General features: G+C 35.6%; 1 protein-coding gene and 1 long non-coding RNA gene across 2 annotated transcripts in view; one reads left to right on the forward strand and one right to left on the reverse strand.

Annotated features, from left to right (window-relative positions):
* LOC127440017 (NAD-dependent malic enzyme, mitochondrial-like) overlaps window positions 1-22,845 on the reverse strand; it is a 714,514-nt gene that overhangs the window by 13,007 nt on the left and 678,662 nt on the right. The window lies entirely within an intron of this gene.
* Window positions 210-20,878, forward strand: LOC127440065 (uncharacterized). The gene is made up of 6 exons (XR_007897061.1): window positions 210-356; window positions 1,332-1,766; window positions 13,718-13,765; window positions 14,270-14,448; window positions 20,268-20,368; window positions 20,559-20,878. It is a non-coding gene; the product is annotated as an uncharacterized LOC127440065 (long non-coding RNA).

The raw sequence follows: 22,845 nt of genomic DNA on the forward strand, positions 1-22,845 counted from the left end.
AGGCACAGCAAATGAGACTTTGCCTGCTTTACACAGCCACATTAAAGGGGCTTCTAGATGACTCGCGTTGAGGCTCCAACGTTCAAAGGCAGCTTCAAGCGCATCCTTGACCTCTACATGAAAAGCATTGCAGAAAGTGTCACAAAAGGCACTTTTTTTTTTTTTTTTTTTTTTTTTTTCAATTTGGAATGCCCAATTCCCAATGTGCTCTAAGTCCTCCTGGTGGCGTAGACTCGCCTCAATCCGGGTGGCAGAGGACGAATCTCAGTTGCCTCCGCGTCTGAGACCATCAATCCGTGCATCTCATCACATGGCTTGTTGAAGTCATTACCACGGAGACGTAGTGCATGTGGAAGGTGAACACATTTTTAAATTATATTAAATAAGAAGAGGACTCGTTTACATTAAAGTCTTTTAATGTTATTGGGGAATATTTGGAGTTTAACTGCAGTCTACCTGATGCTCAGAAACAAGGCATATATTTAATAAAAAGTAGTTGTCCATTTAATGTTGCTTTAATAGTCTTGAAGACATCGTTAGTGAGGTAAAAAAGTATGTGAAAATTACTATAGCTTTAAGTTAGACCTTTTGCATAAAAGCAAATTGCTGGTGGTAATCTGGCTGACCCTTGGAAGGGTTAGCGGCAACAGGGTTATGGAAAGCCATATGGTTCATAATTAGTCATTTTCAAAACGCCTCCCAGTTTGTAAAAATTTTTTTTTAAATGCCACATTTTGCGATGCAATTTTTTTTTTGGTCTAAAATGCCACAAAATGCTTTTTTTTTTTCTTTTTTTTTTTTGAAGGAAAGTCATTTTGAAAGTGCCGAATTATGAACCATTTGGCATTCCATAACCCATTGCCGCTGACCTTTCGAAGCGTCAGCCAATGATTACTACATGTAATTTGCTTAAATGCAAACGGCCCAACTTAAAACGGTAGTGATTTTCACACACTTTTTACTTCACTAATGATGTCTTGAAGACAACAAAGCAACATTAAATATTTAAGGACTGTGTTTTATTGTCTAAACATTTAAATTGTTTGAACTTTGAGCGGCACTTAACACAACGCTTGATGGAAACACTGACGCTTTAATCCATGGAGCTCAGTGTATTTGGCAAAGCTGCCGCAAGTCATATGTTAGCCCCTTTAGGTCAGTGTACAACTACTTGGAATCTTTATAATGGAAATGGAATGGTTAGGCATTGACTCCAAACTTACTCTAAATTCTGAGCTCACATTATTTTTCAGAGAGCTAGCAGTTTGTCAAGAGTTCAAAGTAAAGCAGCTGGTACTGTAGAACATCAAACCTTATTTACCTGTCAACAGGTTCACAGGTGCTGGAAACAGGACAACAGGTGATCGCTGCAATGGAAACGTTTTTCCTGTACGTCATTCTGATGAATGTGTACTATGATTGGCTACCCTTCATCTCAGAGAGAATACGCAATTTAAACTGACGAAAGAAATACAGATAAGTGGCGAGAAGCGTGCTTTTGGAACTCCTCCCTTTCAAAAGTTTAGCCTTTTTATTTTGCTGTCCTAATTTACTGTACATGATGGATGATAATTTTATTGTTTGCATAACACACAATGCAATGTAATGAGGCTGCTTTTTATTTAAGATTAACACTGAGGGCCGTTCTTTCACATGTTGACTTGATCTTGACTAACTGTTCTTTTATTACAGATTAGTAAGGGAGCATAGCTGCAGTTTGTGCTCTAAACTGAATAGAGAGACTTAATGAAGTTTAGAAGACAAAGGTAAGAGATCGCCTTCATGGGCCCCTTTACCCCCCTGGGCCCATATGCAACTGCATACACAGACGCTACGCCACTGACTAGTTCAGTGTCACAGCAAACAAACTACAGTTGTTGTTCCAAATGCTTGTTCTGCCAGGTAAACAGCAATGAGCCTGTTATATACCTCAACAAATGCTGAGTCCAGCCCACAAATTACAACTCAAAGTCGATCAGTGTCAAAAGCCTGAAACTGAAGCAGTATTGCCCTAAGAAGCTCACTAATAGACAGAGTCAAAAGAAAGTTTTGTCTCCTTGAACCTACCAGCTACGAGATTAATAATAAAATTTGATTTAAAGAAAATAAATAATAGGGTGTAAGACTATGAACTTGCATTCTTTTATGAATTAACATGCATGAATATTCTGGATTCAATACAAGTTAAGCTCAGTCGACATCATTTGGAGCATAATGTTGATTACCACAATTTATTTTGAAGCATCAAAAGCACTCGTTTTTAATTTTTAATCTGGGTTATAGTAAGACACTTATAATGGAAGTCAGTGGGGGCCAATCTGTAAACGTTAAAATATTCAAAAGTATAGCCACAATAATATGCATGTTAACATCATTTGTTGCCATGACGACGTTATGCCGTTTAAAACTATAAAATGGCGATTTAAACAATTTTACAGCTCAAATAGCACACACATTTTTTTCAGAAGAAAGTATGTACCGGTAAGTGCTATATAAAATTATAAGCTTCACATTTCTACCTTTAAACCCTCCAAAAATTGGCCCCATTCACGTCCATTGTAAGAGTCTCACTGTAACCTAGACTTCTGCTCTTTTTTTTTTATTATTATTATTATTATTATTTATTATTATTATATTTAAGTGTGCCTGTGGTCAGAAAATAAAATAATATTTTGTGGTATTGGGTGTAATCAACATTATACCCAGTTGCTGTTGATTGAGCTTAACTTGTATTCAACCCGGAATACTCCTTTAGGCATTGCGAATGACGTCATTGAATCAACGACTATGAGACACTACAAGTCATTGACTCTTGCATAAAATTTGGCAGTGTTGAAATATATACAAATGTGAAATTGGTTTGAGAGTTGTAGGAGACTGACAGGATTACAGCCAGTAGCGGTTCTATCTTTTATGGCACCCTGGGCGAACCCCCAAAGGCAAGATGCCACCTGGGCAGCTGCCCATGGTGGCATCGCCTATGCCTAAATCCTAAATCCTTTAAAAAAAAAAAAAAAAAAAAAAAAAGCAAAAATGGAGGTTACAGTGAGGCACTTACAATGGAAGTGAATGGAGCCAAGTTTTGGAGGATTTAAACAGAAATGTAAGCTTTTATAAAATGATAAGCACTTACATTAATTCCTCTGTTAAAACTCATGCATTAAGCTGTAAAGCTTTTTTTTTTTTTTTAATTGTCATTTTTACAGTTGTTTTAGGGTTTGTTGACATTAACTCATCATGGTAACAAAGTTGTGTGTGTGTGTCCAGTACTCACATTACAGATTTACAACAGCTAATGACTATTTACTGCTGTAACCCCTGACCTGGGCCTTTGTTCATCATGTTGAGGTAATTGCATTAACAAGGCTGTTTCTTGTAAGTCAGCATATTAATGATGTCCTGTGTGGTGTGTTTGACACAGCAGTGTGTTTGATGACAGAGGCATGTGTGTTACAGCTCAGGAGAGTTAAGGCAGAAACGTGAACTCTTAGAAATCAGATCATGAACACACTCCACATCTCTCGTTTCACTCGCTTCTCTCCTTTTGCATCATTAATCCTTTTCACATATATTGTGCCTTGGTTCACAAACCCAATCTATTAATTAGTTACAACCCCTATATTTCCAACAATTCAGTACAAATATAAACATAGTATGCTACAATAATATTGCAAATATAAATCTGTAACGAAGATCTCTCAGCAATGTTCCATGATGGTGTGTCATCTAATTAGTTATTTTGTTTCACTTTGTGATTTGATTTGACTTAAGTCAACAGGAAACAGTTTTTCCTTATGTTGTGTTCCATCCGGATGATTCTTTTTTTTTTTTAATTCCTTGACTTTGTTCTCAAATGATATCTGAAAACACACAAAAAATGGACCATATTCGTAAATTGTTTTTGTTGTTGCTATATTTCACTTTTTTACACTTGTTGTGTTACCGGTCAAAAATGACCGGCCATTGGAAATGGATCAGACTACAAAATACAGAAATATTAAGTGTTCAGGAGCATCCCAATCCTTTAGATGAGCACATATGTGGATGTGTGTTTACAGACACAAAGTCCTCAGACATGTGCACACACACGTACAAATACACACACATTGTGTGTTGAGCGCCCTCTTGTGCATCGTCTTTCCATGTACACTCTTTGAGGAATATTTCAAGATCTTATCATATTAAGTTGTGTTTTGGCTCGTTTGAACCGGGACAGTCTACTGTAAGTTACGATATGTCATTGTCTATGTTATATGTATGTTTCAGGAAGTAATAAGGAAAAACGTGACAGACACTTCTGTTTATTATATTTAAGTGTGTCTGTGGGAATTTCATACACTAATACTCACTGCAGTTTGGCCTCTGAGTGAAACAAATTTTCTCATTGCATTCTACTAATTGAGACCTTTACTACAATATATAACACATGACTATCTCATTTTATTATGGTTTTACCAACTCTAAATATAATTGTTGCGATAACAAATTTTCAAATAATGAGAATGAAACCGTTCTAATTTGTCAGCAAATTAAAAAGTATTATTTAAGAATTGGTGGGATCAGCTATATGTGTTGTAAAGTCCAGATTCCAGGCTTTAAAATGACACACATTTTGTACAGATCAAGCAAGTGGTTATTAATTTATTGCATTTATCTTCTTTTTTTTTTTTTTTTATTCCACAGGGAGTGCCTCCCACTGGCCCGGTATAAGCTCAGTTCAGTTAACCCTTCTATCAATAAAACTGTATTTTTTATTTTAAATATGTTCCAAAAAGGAGAACACAACCTGTCATAATTACTTAAAAAGAAGCTGATAAAAAGATCTAATGCAATATCTTGTGATGATATATGCAATATGAGAGATCTATAAATGATCTTAGTGGGCCGGTCAGTACAAGGGTTAAGAAAGTAAATAGGGTTCATTTTGATTTTAATGCTGACTTTTTAACACACGTCAAATTATGAATAATAGATATTTAATACAATTATGAAATAACTTGCATAAAAATAACGTGCTGCCATTTTTCATTCTGTAAAAATGTTTCTGCAGTACAAAAATGACATATAGAAGAAAAGTAAAACTATGATAAGTGAATATCCTGCTCTATCGGTGATACTGTTTTACAGCACCACATAAAACAGCAATGTTCGAAAGTAAAATGAAGCACTTTGAATCAGATTGGGACCTACTCAATATCTCAAATGAATTTGGTCACTACATTTGGCAAATTTTCATCCATTACCCTGAATGAATAACAATGAATAAATACTGTACATAAACAAAAAACCTTAGAAAACATAGGAGACAAAAACCTTTAAAGATATAAATAATAGTAAATTTATTTCACCAAATCCATCAATTTGTGCTTATGCCATGTCATAACATTAGTCGTAAGGTTTGGAGAGGACCACGAAAGATAAAACTCATGTTTAACCATTATTATACACTAACTAGTGTAGGTTAAAGGTCCAGGACACTGTATGGACTGAACTTACAAAAAAAAAAAAAAAAAAAAAAATGTCTTGTGTGGATGTCCATTTCTGTCGGGATTGTAAATAGCTTGAAAGAGAACATTTGAGATGAATTTATGAAAATGAGCCTTCCTATTGGGTCTTTTAAAGCTGCTAGCATTTAACTTCCTGTAACACTAATCCAAATCTGAAACTTCTGTCATCATTTATTACCCTCCTGACACTCAAAAAATGAATTTTGCTCCTTGTTGAATTTAGTTACTTAAAATGAGCTAATGTAACAATTTCTTAATTTTTTTGTCACAACTTAAAGATTTAGTTCACCCAAAAATGAACACTCTCTCATTATTTACTCACCCTCATGCCATCCCAGGTGTGTATGACTTTCTTTCTTCTGCAGAACACATTTGAAGAAAAAAATTAAAAATATCTCAGCTCAGTAGGTCCTTAAAATGCAAGTGAATGGAGATTTCTCTTTTGATGCTCCAAAAATCGCAGACAGTCAGCATAAACGTCATCCATACGACTCCAGCTGTTAAATTAATGTATTCTAAAGTGATACGATAACTTTTGGTGTGAAAAAGATCAATATTTAAGTACTTTTTAACTATAATCCAACGCTATGGAGTGTGGAGTCCAAGTGGTCTCTCGTGTGACGTATTCATGTTGCCATGGATACAGATGTAATCTCAAGTTCTTTACTCGGTTGAGACATCCATGATAAGCACACAAATGCACCATTGTGAGTAAAGAAACTGATAAATGCAGATCTAAACCAAAATCAGCCAAGCTTCTGCACAGCGTTCCTCCTCACTTGTAAACAGCACTGCTCTTCCGGCTGTGACCCACGTGCGTCACTTCTAGTGTGTTTCAAATGCCAATGCATTTGCATCACATGTGCGTACTGCTGCTGACCGGAAGCATGATTTAGAGTAAAAAAAAAAAGTACTTAAATATTTATATTTTTTGCACCAAAAGCGATCGTTTCACTTTAGAAGACCTCTGGAGTCGTATCGATGACGTTTATGCTTACTGTCTGTGATTTTTGGAGCTTCAAAAGAGAAATCTCCAATCACTTACATTTTAAGGACCTACTGAGCTGAGATATTTTTCTATTTTTCTTCAAATGTGTTTTGGTGAAGAAACAAAGTAATACATCTGGGATAGAGGTGGAAGCGGATTTCGCCCAAGGCACCATGCAACCACTTATGTATAACAACCAATTAATGTATAACCCCAATTCTGAAAAAGTTGGGACAGTATGAAGAAATGGTAATAAAAACTAAAATGAGTGATTTGTAAATTACATTCACCCTTTGCTATGTAGAAAGCACTACAATTACACATTATACTTTTTTTCATTTTTTCTTTTATTTTTTTAATGTACAGTCATTTCAAACCAGATGATTGCAACATGCTCCAAAACAGTTTGGACAGTCCAGTGTTTACCACTGTGAAACATCTTAAGCATTTGAGCATTGAAGTGGAATATTCCCCCATTCATCCATTATGTTGGTCTTTAGCTGTACAATTGTACAGGGTCTTCATTGCTGGATGGTGTGCTTAATAATGCGCCACACATTCTCAATTGGAGATGGTCAGGACTGTAGGCCGGCCAGTCCAACACACACACTCTGTTTACACATCCATGCACTTTTAATCCGGGCAGTATGTGGTTTGAAGTTGTCCTGCTGGAAAATTCAGCGATGTCCCTGCAAAAGACTGCTGGATGGCAGTATATGTTGCTTCAAAATTTCTACATATCTGTCTGCATTCATGGTGTTCTCACAGATGTGTGAGTTACCCATGCCATGGGCACTGACGCACCCCTGGCCCATACAGACACTGGCTTTTGGACCTGACACTAATAACAGCTTGGATGGTCCTTTTCCTCTTTGGCCCAGATAACACGGCGGCTTTGTTTCTCTCCATCTAAGATGAGACCGAGCCCAGAGATGTTGGCAGCGCTTCTGGACAGTGTTGATGTAAGGCTTCTGCTTTGTATAGTAAAGTCTTAACTTGCATCTGTGGATGCAGCGGCGAGTAGTGTTGACTAACAAAGGTTTACTAAAGTAATCCCAAGCCCATGTTCATGATATCCACTAGAGATGAATGATGTTTTTTTAAGACAGTGATGTTTGAGGGATCAGAGATGATACGCATTCAGAAGTGATTTTCGTCTTGCCCTTTACGCACCAAGATTTGACCAGATTCTTTGAATCTTATAACTATATTGTGCTCTGTAGAGGGTGAAATTCCCCAGATCCTTCCAATTTGTCTTTGGGGAACTTTGTTCTCAATGTGCTGGATGCATCTGTTGGCAAATTGGCAAGTTTGAATGATCCTTGCTTTTGAAGGACTAGGCTGTTTTTGGAGGCTCCTTTATATACTACGACACAATTGCCTCACCTGTTTAACATCTCCTGTTTCACATCGCCTTGTTATTTTAACTCGTCAAATTGTTATTAGGCTTAAATTGCCCGTCTCAACTTTTTTGGAACATGTTGCAATCATCTGATTTGAAATTACTGTACATTTAAATAATAATAATAATAATAATAAAATTCACAAGGTAAAACATATAATGTGTAGTTGTGGTGCTTTCAATATACTGTAGCAAATGGTGAATATAATTTACAAATCACTATTTATTTTTATTAGCATTTTTCATACTGCCCCAACTTTTTTGGAATTGGGGTTGCTGTCCCTTTGGGTTTTGTGTTATGTTTTTTTTTCCTTCAAAAATATGATTGAGTGTCTCTTTCACTGTGGTTTGTGTTGGATGTTAAGGACCCTGCATGCCTGGTTGGAAACTTGATTTAAAACCCCTCGGCAAGATGCTGTCTTCTATTGCTGAGGCTACAAGTTTTTCAGCTTGTTCCATTTACTACAAGAAATGTTAGACAAAAAAAAAATAAAGTGTTATACATTTGCATGAGCATTATTAAAATGATGTCTTCTCTAGTAGATGAGACTAAATGAATTTAAGTTCATACAAGACCTGATCGAATTCATTCAAATAAATTCATTTTTGATCAAAGAAATTTTAATTTAATTATGTGGAAAAGTTTTCCTTAATTCTATTAAGTTCATTGAACATTTATTTTTTTTGAGTGTAAGTTGTTTCAAAACCATATGACACAAAAGGAGAAGTTCAGTCTCGGTCACCATTCACTCTCATTGCATCTTTTTTTCTTACAGTGTAAGTGAATGGTGACTGAGACTATCATTCCTTAACATTCTGCTCAACATCTCCTTTTGTGTTTCATGGGGGAAAAAAGGTCATATAGGTGTAGAACAACATTAAGGTGAGTAAATGATGATGGAATTTGAAGTTTTAGGCAAACTGTCCCTTTAAATGAGCCGTGCTCACGTATTATACTGTAACTAGAAATTTCTTCCATTTATTTTTCTGTCTTTTGTGTTAGTCTTGCATGGTTGCTTAGACACAGCCACATTTCCGTGCAGAGTGCCTCTCCATAGTGTGGTATATTAGGTAATCATCCAAAAATGACAGGTTGTCATCATATTCGATTGGTCGACAGCAGGCTGTGGGAGGGGAGTTACGCAATATTTTTTTGTCACTGGCTGTGAGACTTGTCAGGATTTTGTCGTAGTTTGTGAGTAAGTTTGTACACACACCACTGCAGTAGCTGAAGATCAACTCTTCCTGACTCTTGTAGCCCAAACCCAGATCAGACACTTTCAACTGCACTTGTCTTAGTGCACATCCTCGTCCTTTCCCTCCTCTTCCTCCCCCTCTCTCGTCACGACTTGGTCTCTTTCCATTCACCGCCATCCTATGCAGGAAACCTCTCCGTTTTGGAGATCTCTTCATTCTGTGGATGAAGACTGAATGGTGTGTAGCCCAACTGTCTGGATGATAGAGTGGAATAAAAAGTTTCTACTTCTGCATTGGAAATTTCTCAATATAGAATGTAACAGTCTAGTTCTGGAAGTAAAAATCCCATAAATTTTTTCTATAAGGGAATTGATTATTATTGATCATTTAAAACCCTTTAAAGGGATAGTTCACCTGAAAATGAAAATTCTCTCATCATTTACTCACCCTCATGCCATCCCAGATGTGTATGACTTTCTTTCATCTGCAGAGCACAAACTAAGATTTTTAGAAAAATATATCAGCCCTGTAGATCCATTCAATGCAAGTGAATGGTGATTAGACCTTTGTAGCTCCACAAATCACATAATGGAAACATAAAAGTACTCCATATGACTCCAGTGTTTAAATCCATATCTTCAGAAGCAATATAGTAGGTGTGGGTGAGAAACAGAACAATATTTAAGTCCTTTTTTTACTCTAAATCTCCACTTTCACTTTCAGTTGTGAAAGTGAAACTAAAGAAGGCACCACATGTGACTTTCAGATGTGAAAGTGGAGATTTAGAGTAAAGAAAAGGACTCAAATTTTGATCTGTTTCTTACTAACACAAATTATATTGCTTCTGAAGGTATGGATTTAAACACTGGAGTCATATGGAGTACTTTTATGTTTCCTTTATGTGATTTGTGGGGCTACAAAGGTCTAATCACCATTCACTTGCATTGAATGGATCTACAGGGCTGATATATTTTCTAAAAATCTTTGTTTGTGCTCTGCAGATGAAAGAAAGTCATACACATCTGGGATGGCATGAGGGTGAGTAAATGATGAGAGAATTTTCATTTTTGGGTGAAATATTGGATGGTATATGCTTTTGAAGCCGTCAGTCATTATTTCATTATTTATTTATTTATTTTTTTTACGTATTTAATAGCAGAATTCCTGGTCAAGAACCACACTACCCGTGATCCCTATCTGAAAAGATGCAATAATCAGAGAATCGTGGCAAACAAACCGCAGCAAAAAAAAAAAAAGCTCTGCAGTGACCGCCCACCTTCATGACACACTGTGAATGACATAATCTAGTCGGTCTCCCAAAACTCTCAAACTACTTCAATATTTGTATATATCTGAATATTTAGAAATCAACTTTAAATATACTTTCTAATTATAATTATAATTATAATGTTACCTTAAATACATGTGGTAACATCTAAATTACCTCAAAAGTCAAAAATTTGATTTAATCTGAATAAATTTACCTGACAAATAAGGTTACACAAATGTAAATAATTAATATAGGTAAAATTCAATAGAGATCTTTGAGGTAACAATTGCAGGTTACCACTTTTTTTTAGTGTACTTATAAACAACAGCTTAAAATCAATATTTTTATATCTTTGCATAGTTTTTAATTCGATTACATCATTCGCAGTGTCATGGGATTGTAGTTCATTTCCTCATTAAAGATGGTAATTACACAGTCTTGTACCTTGAGTCTCTTTGCCCAATTTTCAAGTACTTTTTTGCTTCAAATCAAAGTTCATAATGTTTTGATTCACCTCGGAGATGGTTGGTTTGACTCATGGCTTAAAACTCTTATAAAGGATTTTATGAAATCCCTTTGGATAAAAATAAATGGGAAAATTACTTCCAGAACGAACACAACTGAAAAAGCAAACTAGTCTCATAGAATGAACAATACTATAACTACGTTTTTGCAAACTGACTTTTACGTGCCGAATTCTAAGTTTCGTCGCAGTTTTCTGGTGAAATTAACACTAGAAGCGCTACAACAACTGTGCGTTTTATTCACTTTCACACAAATCATGACTATAACAGCTGATAATGACTTTATAAACAATTTTTCACACTATTACTCATAAAGTGCTATGTTATGATATCGAAACACTTACATTAATGCATAGTTTAAAAAAGGATACATTTTAATGCTTGTTTTCGAAACTCGCATGCATTTACACTCTTATTCCAGCAAGATAGCTTCCGCGGTAGCGGAACATCTTATAGAGTGTTGGACTTTGAACTCTGAAGTTTGCGGTTCGAGACCAGTCAAGCACGCAAGCTGACACGTGAGATGAGACTGTGCTTTTCATTTCTCATTTTGTTTTGGACACTATCGGTTAGGTTTAGGTTTTGGTTAAGGGTAAGGATGTGTGTTTTGTTTACCTCTCATTAGATTTTACATCACTACTGGTTAGGTTTAGTTTAATCTCATGAAATTTACGTGAACATGACAACATTTTTGCAATTCAAAATGTACGTGCTGTATGACACGTTTGGCTGCAGTTTCCAGTGAAATGTCCAGCTGGGGGTGCCAAAATCAAGTACACTGGTGTCATATTCAGACGTGGTTCAAAGGTGAATTTTAGATGGATGTTTTTAAAACATGCCTCTCTAATGTAATTTTTTTACCTGAACCGAAAGGGATTTTCTTCCCTTTTCTCCCCAATTTGGAATGCCCAATTCCCAATGCGCTCTAAGTCCTTGTGGTGGCGTGGTGACTCGCCTCAATCAGGGTGGCGGAGGATGAATCTCAGTTGCCTCCACGTCTGAGACCATCAATCCGTGCATCTTATCACGTGGCTTGAGTGCGTTTCTGCGGAGACCTAGCGCGTGTGGAGGCTTCACGCTATTCTCCGCGGCATCCACGCACAACTCGCCACGCATCCCACCGAGAGTGAGAACCACATTATGGTGACCACAAGGAGGTTAACCCAAAGTGACTCTACCCACCCTAGCAAACCAATAGTGTTTTAAAATATAAATGAGATTTTTAAAAAAGACATCCTTATCAATGCTTAGACCTAACCACTTGTGTTTTAAAATGCAGAAGCGAAATGAAAAATCACATTTTCTGAACCAACCACATCAGTTTGTGCCACTTCTATGACTCTTTAATGTCACCCGTTAACTTCAGTTTATGGCTGGACTTGAACCACGTTCCTCTGACCCCAAGTCCAGCGCCCTATCAGGTGAGCCACTGCTCAAGCTAATCACATCGGATTACGTGTATTAGTGGTGTGTCTGTAATACAAGCATTACAATGTATCGTTTTTCAAAAGATGCGTTAGAATAAAAGTGTGTCGATATCATAAAATAGCAGGGTCCGAGTAACAGAGAGAAAAATAAGTATTTTTAAAGACATAATCAGCCATTAAAGTCATGATTTGAGTGAAAGTGAATAAAACGCACAGTTTTTGTAGTGCCTCTAGTGTTCATTTCACCTGGAAACTGCAAGGAATTGTACCTGGAGACACGTATAACAAGTTTTGCAAAAATGTATATAGAGTTATGTTTTCACTATGAGACCAGATTGGTTTTTGGTTAGGGAGGTACATTTTACTCATTATAACCTCCATCTAATACTCGCCTTAAAAACCTTGTCTGATTACGACACCATTTCACTCGCTTTTGGCACCCCCCCATTGGACATTTCACTTCAGCCTAAGTCCAAAGTATACTTTGGTGAGATGCAAACACTGAGCATCTGTGTACAGGAATCGTGAAGTAAATTTCGTCATCAGCAGAGTGCTTGAGCTCTACGCACGCAGACAGATTTTTCTAACCCATAGAATAGAACTGATAGTGAAGTCTTTGAAAGCGCAGAATGCTTACGCGCCTAGAATTATTTGCACGAATTATTGAGTCCACAAGGTGTCAACACTTACAGTTGAGCCATTGCTGTCACAAAGAAGCACTATAAGATGTATTCGCCGGGAAACAGCAGGAGACGAATGTGGAACAACAACAGTGGATGTGCACGGCAAGAACTCCTGAGGAGAAATAGTCCAGGCTCTCATAGCAGTCGTAGCGTGCATGCGCAAACCACCCTTGTATGCACACACATAATGAAGTATACTTTCACAGGCTCGCGTTCGACTGTACGCAGACGCTAAGCGTTTTGCATCACAACCAAAGTATACTTTGGGCTAAACTGTGTGATAAGGCACGTAATTTCATTTTGCAAAAATGTTGAGTTGAGTTTACTTTATTGTTCAGCCATGGCTGAAAACTAGTCTTGTCACACACACACAAAACATTGCACATACTTCACTCCAGCAACAGTATAAATAATGCAGTATTACACACGCAGCATGAAATAAACATAAGAGCATATAATAAAAAAAGCACGTACAGTATGGCATAAATATATTCAAAAATGATGCATAAAAGTACATTAAAGCCAGTATGATTTTTGCATTTTATATATATAAATATACTGTGTGTGTATGTGTGTATATATATATATATATATTATGATGACACGCTACCACTGCCAACTTTAAGAGCCCAAGCAGGGTGATCAAAGACACATGATATAGTTTTCATTATTCTAATAGCTTTCACAGAAAAGAGCAACAATATTGCTTTTGTTCACAGGTAGCAGATATAATACAGGTTCAAATGAAGGCGGCTCTCTGAGTGTTGGTAAGTTGTAAGCTGATAGAACGAGAGTAGTGTGACTATTGTATCCCGCCCAGGTACAATGGGTCACCTGAAACTACTTCACTCTTAACCATCACAACAGTATCAGGTGTGTCCTGAAATATGCTTTATCACACCTGTGTTTAACTTATGTATTTAAAGGTGAAGTGTAATTTTTCTATATCAAAATACTTTCTTTACTGTATATAAAGATTATAAGAGACTATTATTTATAGGTTTATTTCTCTGAAAAGTGTAATCACAGTGGCTCTTCAGTGCTACAAAAACACAGAATTGTGTAACGATGACGTTAGTGCCTCAGAAATGACATATTTGACCTAAAATAAGAACAATTTAATAGCTCTTCCTGACCTGAGTGAGTTGTTGTTTCCAAATGGTTGATTGTATGGTGGTCAGGCAGATCTTTGGGCTCTGTGTACATTTTTCTCTGTGGGTCCTGATAAAGGAGGTCCAGTCTTTGAGAATATTGTCTGTGTGGTTCTGTAGAGTGAGAGTGTTGGGTTCTGGCTTGGTTTGGGTTCTGTAGAACCAGCGGCATGGAGGGAACACTACTCAGCATCAGAGCACAAATCAGCATCATCACACTCCAGATCTTCATCTTACTCTCAGTCTCAGCTCAGAGAGTCTGCATCAGTCAGCACAAACTCACATTAGGAAACATTCAGGTGAATTAAACCATTTTATTTAGAGTCTAAATCACAACTGCAGCCTTTCTTAAAAGTATATAAATCGGATCTTACAATTCTCTTTATTTATACTGTATATCTCTTACTTTATTAGACAGTCAAGTTCAGTACTTGTTAAACAAATTGAAAACACGTTTTCAATACATCACTTAAAACAGGGTTTTTTCTTTGTTGCACTCAAAAATTTATTGTCATATTTACACATTTCAGTTTCCAAATTTCCATTGAATTGTGTAATAATATTTTGTGTTAAATATTATTTATTATAACAGATATTTTTCTGCTTGTGAACTTTGGAAAAGATTGCACAATTACATTTCATGGAAATTTGTTATGAAATTACGATGTGTAAAGTCTTAAAAATAGGCTAATTTTTTGGAGTGTGATTTGATAAAAAAAAAAAACAAATTCTAAAGATTTTGAGCTACAATGAAAAGTGCTCTTTTAATTAAGTGTCTAATATGTTATAATATTATCAAATGTATTGTTAATAGTATTGTTAACAATTATAATCACAACAACAATAATAATCATCATCAGAATTGCCCTAATGCCATTTCTTCTGTCATGAACTATACCAAACTGTAAAGCTGATAAGACTATGCACAACTTTCTACTCATAACATTAAAACCAAAGATTTAAGTCACATTTTACATTACAGCATTCATGCAAACAGTGTAATTACACTTGAGTAATAGGCTGAATTTAAACAATACTTATTTATATTGTAAGCCTATTTAATATGTAAATGTATATTATGTACATTTTTGTATTTATAACATGTATATTGTTTTTTATAATTGGTATTTATTTTATGGAGCAGCATTTAATTACACGTCATTTTATAGCTCTTAATTAACATTGGGCACTTAATGCAAAGTGATGCCAAGATCAAAACTGTGAGCATTCTTTAACTTGCTGCTTATGCTACAGGTTTATCTGTGTTGCTTGAAAAACGATCAATGCATCAATAATAATATCATGACTCTGGAAAAGATGCTTATATTTAATTGCACTCACCTGAGTTCATCTGTAAGTCTCCCGGCCATCCGCACTGATGATCACAGAGCCAAAGATGCTTTCTGCAAACATGCCTTTTAAAATACAGACTGTGCACAGTTATATTTCCATTCATCAGATTCTCGTATTCTTCAGCTGTCAGTGATCAAAAGAGAGAGTTCAAATGCAAATGCAACTTGTTAGATTATGGTTTTATGTTTAACGTATTGTTCTATACTCCATCCCAGGCTAATCATCCCAGCGTACGGAGTGATGTGACGTCAAGTGCGCGAACCGTCTGAGCGGAAAACACGGTTCACTGTACACTTTATTAAGAATCAAACAACCACCTGACTTATTTTTTTTTTTTTTTTTTTTTTTTTTTAACGTGGAAAGTATAGTAGAAGTAAATATACAGAATCTCTCTAAATCAAAATTATTTCAATTAGTCTGAATTATTTTTTCCCGTCGCAAATGTTTCCCAATGCTTTCATCTTTTATTACAATAAATAACTTATTTCGTACTGAAGAGATAGGGGTCGTTCACGCCGAACACGTAAGCCCTACTTGCGTCAGTAATAAGCTAGATGCAGTCCTTTTAGCGCATGTTAACATATTTGAAAAAACAAGCCTTACGGACGCTGGAACGATTTCGGTGTGAACGGCCCCTTTAAGATATAATACCTGTATCCAAAATGAAACGTTTTTTTTTTTTTTTTTTTTTTTTTTTTTTTTCATTTTTTCCTCTCTCTTTGTTAATTTAATTGGAAATGTGTTGGACAAAATATAATTTCAAAAATAATTTATATATATATATATATATATATATATATATATATATATATATATATATATATATATATATATATATAGAATGTATAGCTTGGAATCAGCACTCATGCATAGTACATGGACTCCTACTGGTCAATATTTTAAAGTACAGCGCTTTTGTGTTACAGGCCCAGTGGTATTAGTATAACAACTTTACCAATATCATCACCCAAATTCATTTAGTGGATCATTTTGGAAACAAAGATTTGTTCTATTTTTTTTTTCTTCTTTTTTTTTTCTGAGATATTTATTTAAATATGTGGAAAAGTATTTGCCCCCATCCTGATTTCTTCTGTTTTTTTGTGTTTTTTTTTAAAATTTTATACTAAATTGTTTTAGATCTTCAAACGAGATATTACATAAAACAAAGGCAACCTGAGTAAACACAAAATACAGTTTTCAAATATACATTTTTATATATATATATATATATATATATATATATATATATATATATATATATATATATATATTTTTATTGAAGCAAAAAAGTCATCCAAGACCTATAGTTTATCACCCATGTGAAAACTAACTGCCCCCTTAAACATCATAGTTGGTTGTGCCACCTTAAGCAGCAACAACTGTGACCAAACGCACCCACTCTTTGCAGAAGTGCTTTAGTTCAGCCATACTGGAGGGTTTTTGAGCATGAACTGCCCGTTTAAGGTCCTGCCACAGCATCTCAATCGGGCTCAAGTCAGGACTTTGACTAGGCCACTCCAAAACTTTAATTTAGCTTCTTTTGAGCCATTCAGAGGTGGACTTACTCCTGTGCTTTGGATCATTGTCTTGCTGCATAATCCAGTTGCACTTGAGCTTCAACTCACGGACTGATGACCGGACGTTCTCCTTTAGGATTTTCAGGTAGAGAGCAGAATTCATGTTTCCCTCAATTATTGCGAGTCACCCTGAAGCAGCAAAGCATCCCCACACCATCACACTACCACCACCATGCTTGACTGTAGGTATGATGTTCTTTTTGTGTAATTCTGTATTTGATTTACGCCAGATGTAACGGGACCCCTGTCTTCCAAACAGTTCCACTTTCGACTCATCAGTCCACAGAACATTCTCCCAAAAGGTTTGAGGATCATCAAGGTGTGTTTTGGTAAAATTCAGACAAGCTTTAATGTTCTTCTGGGTTAGCAGTGGTTTTCGCCTCGCCACTCTTCCATGGATGGCATTTTTGTCCAGTGTCTTTCTGATAGTGGAGTCATGAACAGTGACCTTTATTCATGCGAGAGAGGTCTGCAGTTCCTTGGATGTTGTCCTTGGCTTTTTTGTGACTTCCTGGATGAGTTGTCGCTGTGCTCTTGGAGGAATTTTGGAAGGTCAGCCACTTCTGGGAAGGTTCACTACTGTGCCAAGTTTTCTCCATTGGGAGATAATGGCTCTCACTGTGGTTCTTTTGGAGTCCCAGAGCCTTTGAAATAGCTTTTTAACCCTTCCCAGACTGATTTATTTCAATCTCCTTTTCCTCATCATTTCTGGAATTTCGTTCGACCTTGGCATAGTGTGCTACTGGGTGAGACCTTTTAGCCAACTTCATACTGCTGAAAAAGTTCTATTAAGGTGTTGATTTGATTGAACAGGCTGGCAGTAATCAGGTCTGGGTGTGTCTAGTCCAGCTGAACCCCATTATGAATGCAGTTTCATAAATTTGGGGATTTATTAACTAAGGGGCAAATACTTTTTCACACAGGCCCAGTTGGTATTAGATAACTTTTTTACTTCATTAAATAACATTATCTTTTAAAAACTGTATTTTGTGTTTACTCAGATTGCCTTTGTTTTATGTTAGATTTTGTTTGAATTTTTGAAACAATTAAGTATGAGATATACACGAAAACAGAAGAAATCAGGATGGGGGCAAATACTTTTGCACAGCACTGTATAATATAATATAATGTAATAGAATATGATAAAATATAATTGGCTATTTAATAATATATGACAACACTTCTAAATACTGATGAAAAACACTGAGCATGTAAACATCCAAACTATATATCATACATGTTGTTGATTTGCTAACATCTAAAATCATGTAAGGCTATGGAGCAAATTGAGTCAGTGTGCTACTTCAGCTAACCTCCAACATAATTTTTATTCTCTGTTGTGCAAAATATTGTCAGGTAATACTTCACATATATCACTTTACATCTGATTTCTAAAAAAATTAGAAGGAAATTGGTACTTTAATTCACCAAAGTGGCATTCAGCTGATCACTAAGTATAGTCAGGACATTACTGATGTAAAAAACAGCACCATCACTGTTTGAAAAAAGTCATTTTTGATCGAATCTAGACAGGCCCCATTTCCAGCAGCCATCACTACAACACCTTATCCTTGAGTAATCATGCTAAATTGCTAATTTGGTTCTAGAAAATCACTTGCCATTATACCAAACACAGCTGAAAGCTATTTCGTTCTTTAAATGAAGCTTAACATTGTCTTTGTGTTTGTTTTTGAGTTGCTACAGTATGTAATAGACTGGCATGTCTTAAGGTCAATATTAGGTCAAAAATGGCAAAAAAGAAACAGCTTTCTCTAGAAACTCATCAGTCAATCATTGTTTTGAGGAATGAAGGATATACAATGCTTGAAATTGCCAAAAAACTGAAGATTTCATACAAAGGTGTACACTACAGTCTTCAAAGACAAAGGACAACTGGCTCTATCAAGGACAGAAAGAGATGTGGAAGGCCAGATGTACAACTAAACAAGAGGATAAGTACATCAGAGTCTCTAGTTTGAGAAATAGACGCCTCACATGTCCTCAGCTGACAGCTTCATTGAATTCTACCCGCTCAACACCAGTTTCATGTACAACAGTAAAGAGAAGACTCAGGGGTGCAGGCCTTATGGGAAGAATTGCAAAAAAAAAAAGAGATTTTTGCCCATCTGGCACCAACAATCATGCCACGCTCCAAATCACTGAAATCACATTTTGTTGATGTGAACATTAACTGAACTCCTGACCCGTATCTGCATGATTTTATGCACTGCTGCCACACAATTGGCTGATTAGATAATCGCATGGATGATTGTTGGTGCCAGATGAGCTGGTTTGAGTATTTCTGTAACTGCTGATCTCCTGGGATTTTCACACACAACAGTCTCTAGAATTTACTCAGAATGGTGCCAAAAACAAAAAACATCCAGTGAGCGGCAGTTCTGTGGATGGAAACGCCTTGTTGGCGCTGTTTTGGTGGCACGAGGGGAAACTACACAGTATTAGGCAGGTGGTTTTAATGTTGTGGCTGATCAGTGTATATACAGTACTGTGCAAAAGTTTTAGGCACTTGTGAAAAATGTTTTATAGTGAGGATTTCTTCAAATATAATGCCATAAATAGTTTTCATTTATCACTTAATGTCATACAAAGTCCAATACACATAAAAGAGCTAAATCAATATTCGGTGTGGCCACTTTTGCCTTTAAAACAGCACCAATTCTCCTAGGTACACCTGGACACAGTTTTTCATGGTTGTTGGCAGATAGGATGTTTCAAGCTTCTTGGAGAATTCTCCACAGTTCTTTTATCTGTTTAGGCTGTCTCAATTGCTTCTGTCTCTTTATGTAATCCCAGACTGACACAATGTTCAGCGGGGGGCTTTTTGGGGGCCATGACATCTGTTGCAGGCCTCCCTGTTCTTATATTCAAATCTTTTCTATTTGCAAAAGTAATGTTTGGGAGTCTAAAATGTATATTTCCTATTGACACACTAAAGCTGAAGATATAAATAACCATCTTAAGACAAAAGCTTTTGTGAAACATCTTATGTGCCTAAAACATTTGCACAGTACTGTATGTATGTATGTGTGTGTATATATATATATATATATATATATATATATATATATATATATATATATATATATATATATATTCAATCTATGAAAGAAAGATGACAATTTTAATCAGGTATATATCAATATAAACATTTGTATCTGTTTATTCAGCTGAAGGCATGTGCAGAGAAGGTAGCTGGAGTGAACTTTGAAGTTTTCACTGCCAGGTATTTGCCAGACAGGTTACTCAAGGAATAAACTATGTAATCAAGGTGAGTGAGTGTTTTATGTTTAGTTTTTGTTTTTAAAATGAATTTGCCTGAATATGAGCTTGCCTTGCACATGCATCACATAGGCTTCCAACTCACTTCCAATACCTGTGTATTAAACAGCGCATTAAACCATGCACAGAACTGAGAATTAAACCATTTTATTTTTAATCTCCATGTCTCTCTCTTTCAGGCATGGGTTGGAGACAATCAGTACATTCATTTGATGGTTTATGAATCTCTCCCTCACGATGGAGGGAAACTGGAGCTGCGTGGAATCCCGCACCTTAAAACAAACGACGACCCTTTAGTACCTTTTTGAATACATGTAAACACACAGAATTTGTCAACACTTTTATTTCATTCCAAAATTAATATTTAAGTGGACCCAGTATTCAGATGCTCCAGTGTCTGGTATAGATGTGATCAACTCATCTTAATTCACTTCAATGTGCTAAAAATATTCCTTATCCCAAAACTGCTTTGAAAATAAAAAAATAAAGATATTTTAATTTTTCCAGCTTCCAAACAGACTTTATTTTTCTTTGGCCTTTTAAAGGAATGTCATGGTAAAATATGTTCAAGAACACAAACGTTGCAAATGTGGACCCCCATACACTTTAAGAAACCTATAGCCTAATGGTCACAGTAAAAATTAAAATCTTGTAATCATGTTGCTTTAAGAAATTGCAATTTAATAATCCAGCAATATACAACAGGGTCCAAAAGTCTGACAATACTTGTAAAAAGGCTTTTATTTAACATTTTTCTAATTCAGTAAAATTGACATTTTATATATATATGCTAATGTATATTATATCTGTATTATCAGCACAACAATTTGAATGATACGTTTAACTGAAAAATTACTATATATTTTAGAATTACTTTGTATTTTGAATGTTGACTGAATCTTTGTTATACAGTACCTCTATGCCCAATGAAACGCCCGTTTTAGATTTTCATATTTGCTCTTATTGATGTAAAAATATTTTATATCACTACATTTAGAAATGTGTTAGACAAAGAAACAGTTAGTATTCAATAAGAAACTATTGATGAATGCATTTCCAGCTTGGAATCAGAGCTTTTGCATGTGACAAGCACTCCCTCTATTGGTCAATATTCTACAGTGCAAGGCCTTAGAATTTAAAGAGTTACTCATCATTTAAACTTCACCCAAAAATGGAAATGCTCTCATCATTTACTCCTCATGCCATCCCAGATATGGATGATACAAACGAAAATTTAAAAAAAGTTAAAATATATTTCCACTCTGATGGTCCATTCAATACAATTGAATGGTGACCAGAACTTTAAAGCTCCAAAGCTTTAGCACATAAAGGCAGCACAAAAGTAATCCATACGACTCCAGTGGTTTAATCCATGTCTTCAGAAGCGCTATGATAGATGTGGGTGAGAAACAGATCCTTTTTTACTATAAATGTCCACTTTCAAACAGCTCTCTTAAGCGCTCTTCCCTCCAAAGAGGAGGAGTTCTTTTGTTTTTGGCGATTCACATTCTTCTTGCATGTCTCCACCTACTAGGCAGGGAGGAGAATTTATAGTAAAAAAAGACTTGAATATTGATCTGTCTTATCCACACCTATCATATCTCTTCTGAAGACATGTATTTAACCACTGGAGTCATATGGATTACTTTTATGCTGCCTTTATATGTTTTTTCTAGCTTCAAAGTTCTGGCCACCATTTACTTGCATTGTATGGACTTACAGAGCTGAGATATTCTTCTAAAAATCTTTATGTTCAGCAGAAGAAAGAAAGTCATACACATCTGAGATGGCATTAGGGTGAGTAAATGATGAAAGAATTTTCATTTGTGGGTGAAGTAGCCCTTTAATTTATGTTATCATCACCAGTATTAACCTCTAGGGGCCACTCTATAACAATTGTACCAATATCAATATGCAAAAGCACAAATCTAGCCCATTTATTGGACTGTTTTCAGAAACAAAGATCATTTATTTATTATATAGATTATAGATTTATTACTAAATGATTTAATTTTTTCTGTTATGTAATTAAATTTCAAGTTAAAGTTAATGCAATTTTGATAGAGCCTGGGACACTATATGTTAAGCTTTACAAAATAAAAGTTTCATAAATTAAATATAATATAATAATACATGGTGTTTAATGCAATTACATTTGTTAAAGGGTTAAAAAAGGTTCTTTAGCCCCAAAAGCACTGGGCTTCGAAGCACCACATATGCACAATAAATTATACATTTTATATTTGTAATTCATTTTATAATTTGTAAATGTTATTTTATAACATTTAGAATATATAGGAGAAATTAATTTCCTCTTCTCTTCAGTACTGTATAAACATTAAATGAATATTGTTGGTCCTATATGAATCTGTGATGCTCTTTGGTTGTTTGTCCCCTGAGCAAGATACTCTGTGTCTTTCCAGCAGTTTTTGGGGTGACATTTTGACATTGTAACAGTGTTGTATT

Source organism: Myxocyprinus asiaticus, chromosome 4 (genome assembly GCF_019703515.2).
Source record: "Myxocyprinus asiaticus isolate MX2 ecotype Aquarium Trade chromosome 4, UBuf_Myxa_2, whole genome shotgun sequence".
Taxonomy (NCBI): Eukaryota; Metazoa; Chordata; class Actinopteri; order Cypriniformes; family Catostomidae; genus Myxocyprinus; species Myxocyprinus asiaticus.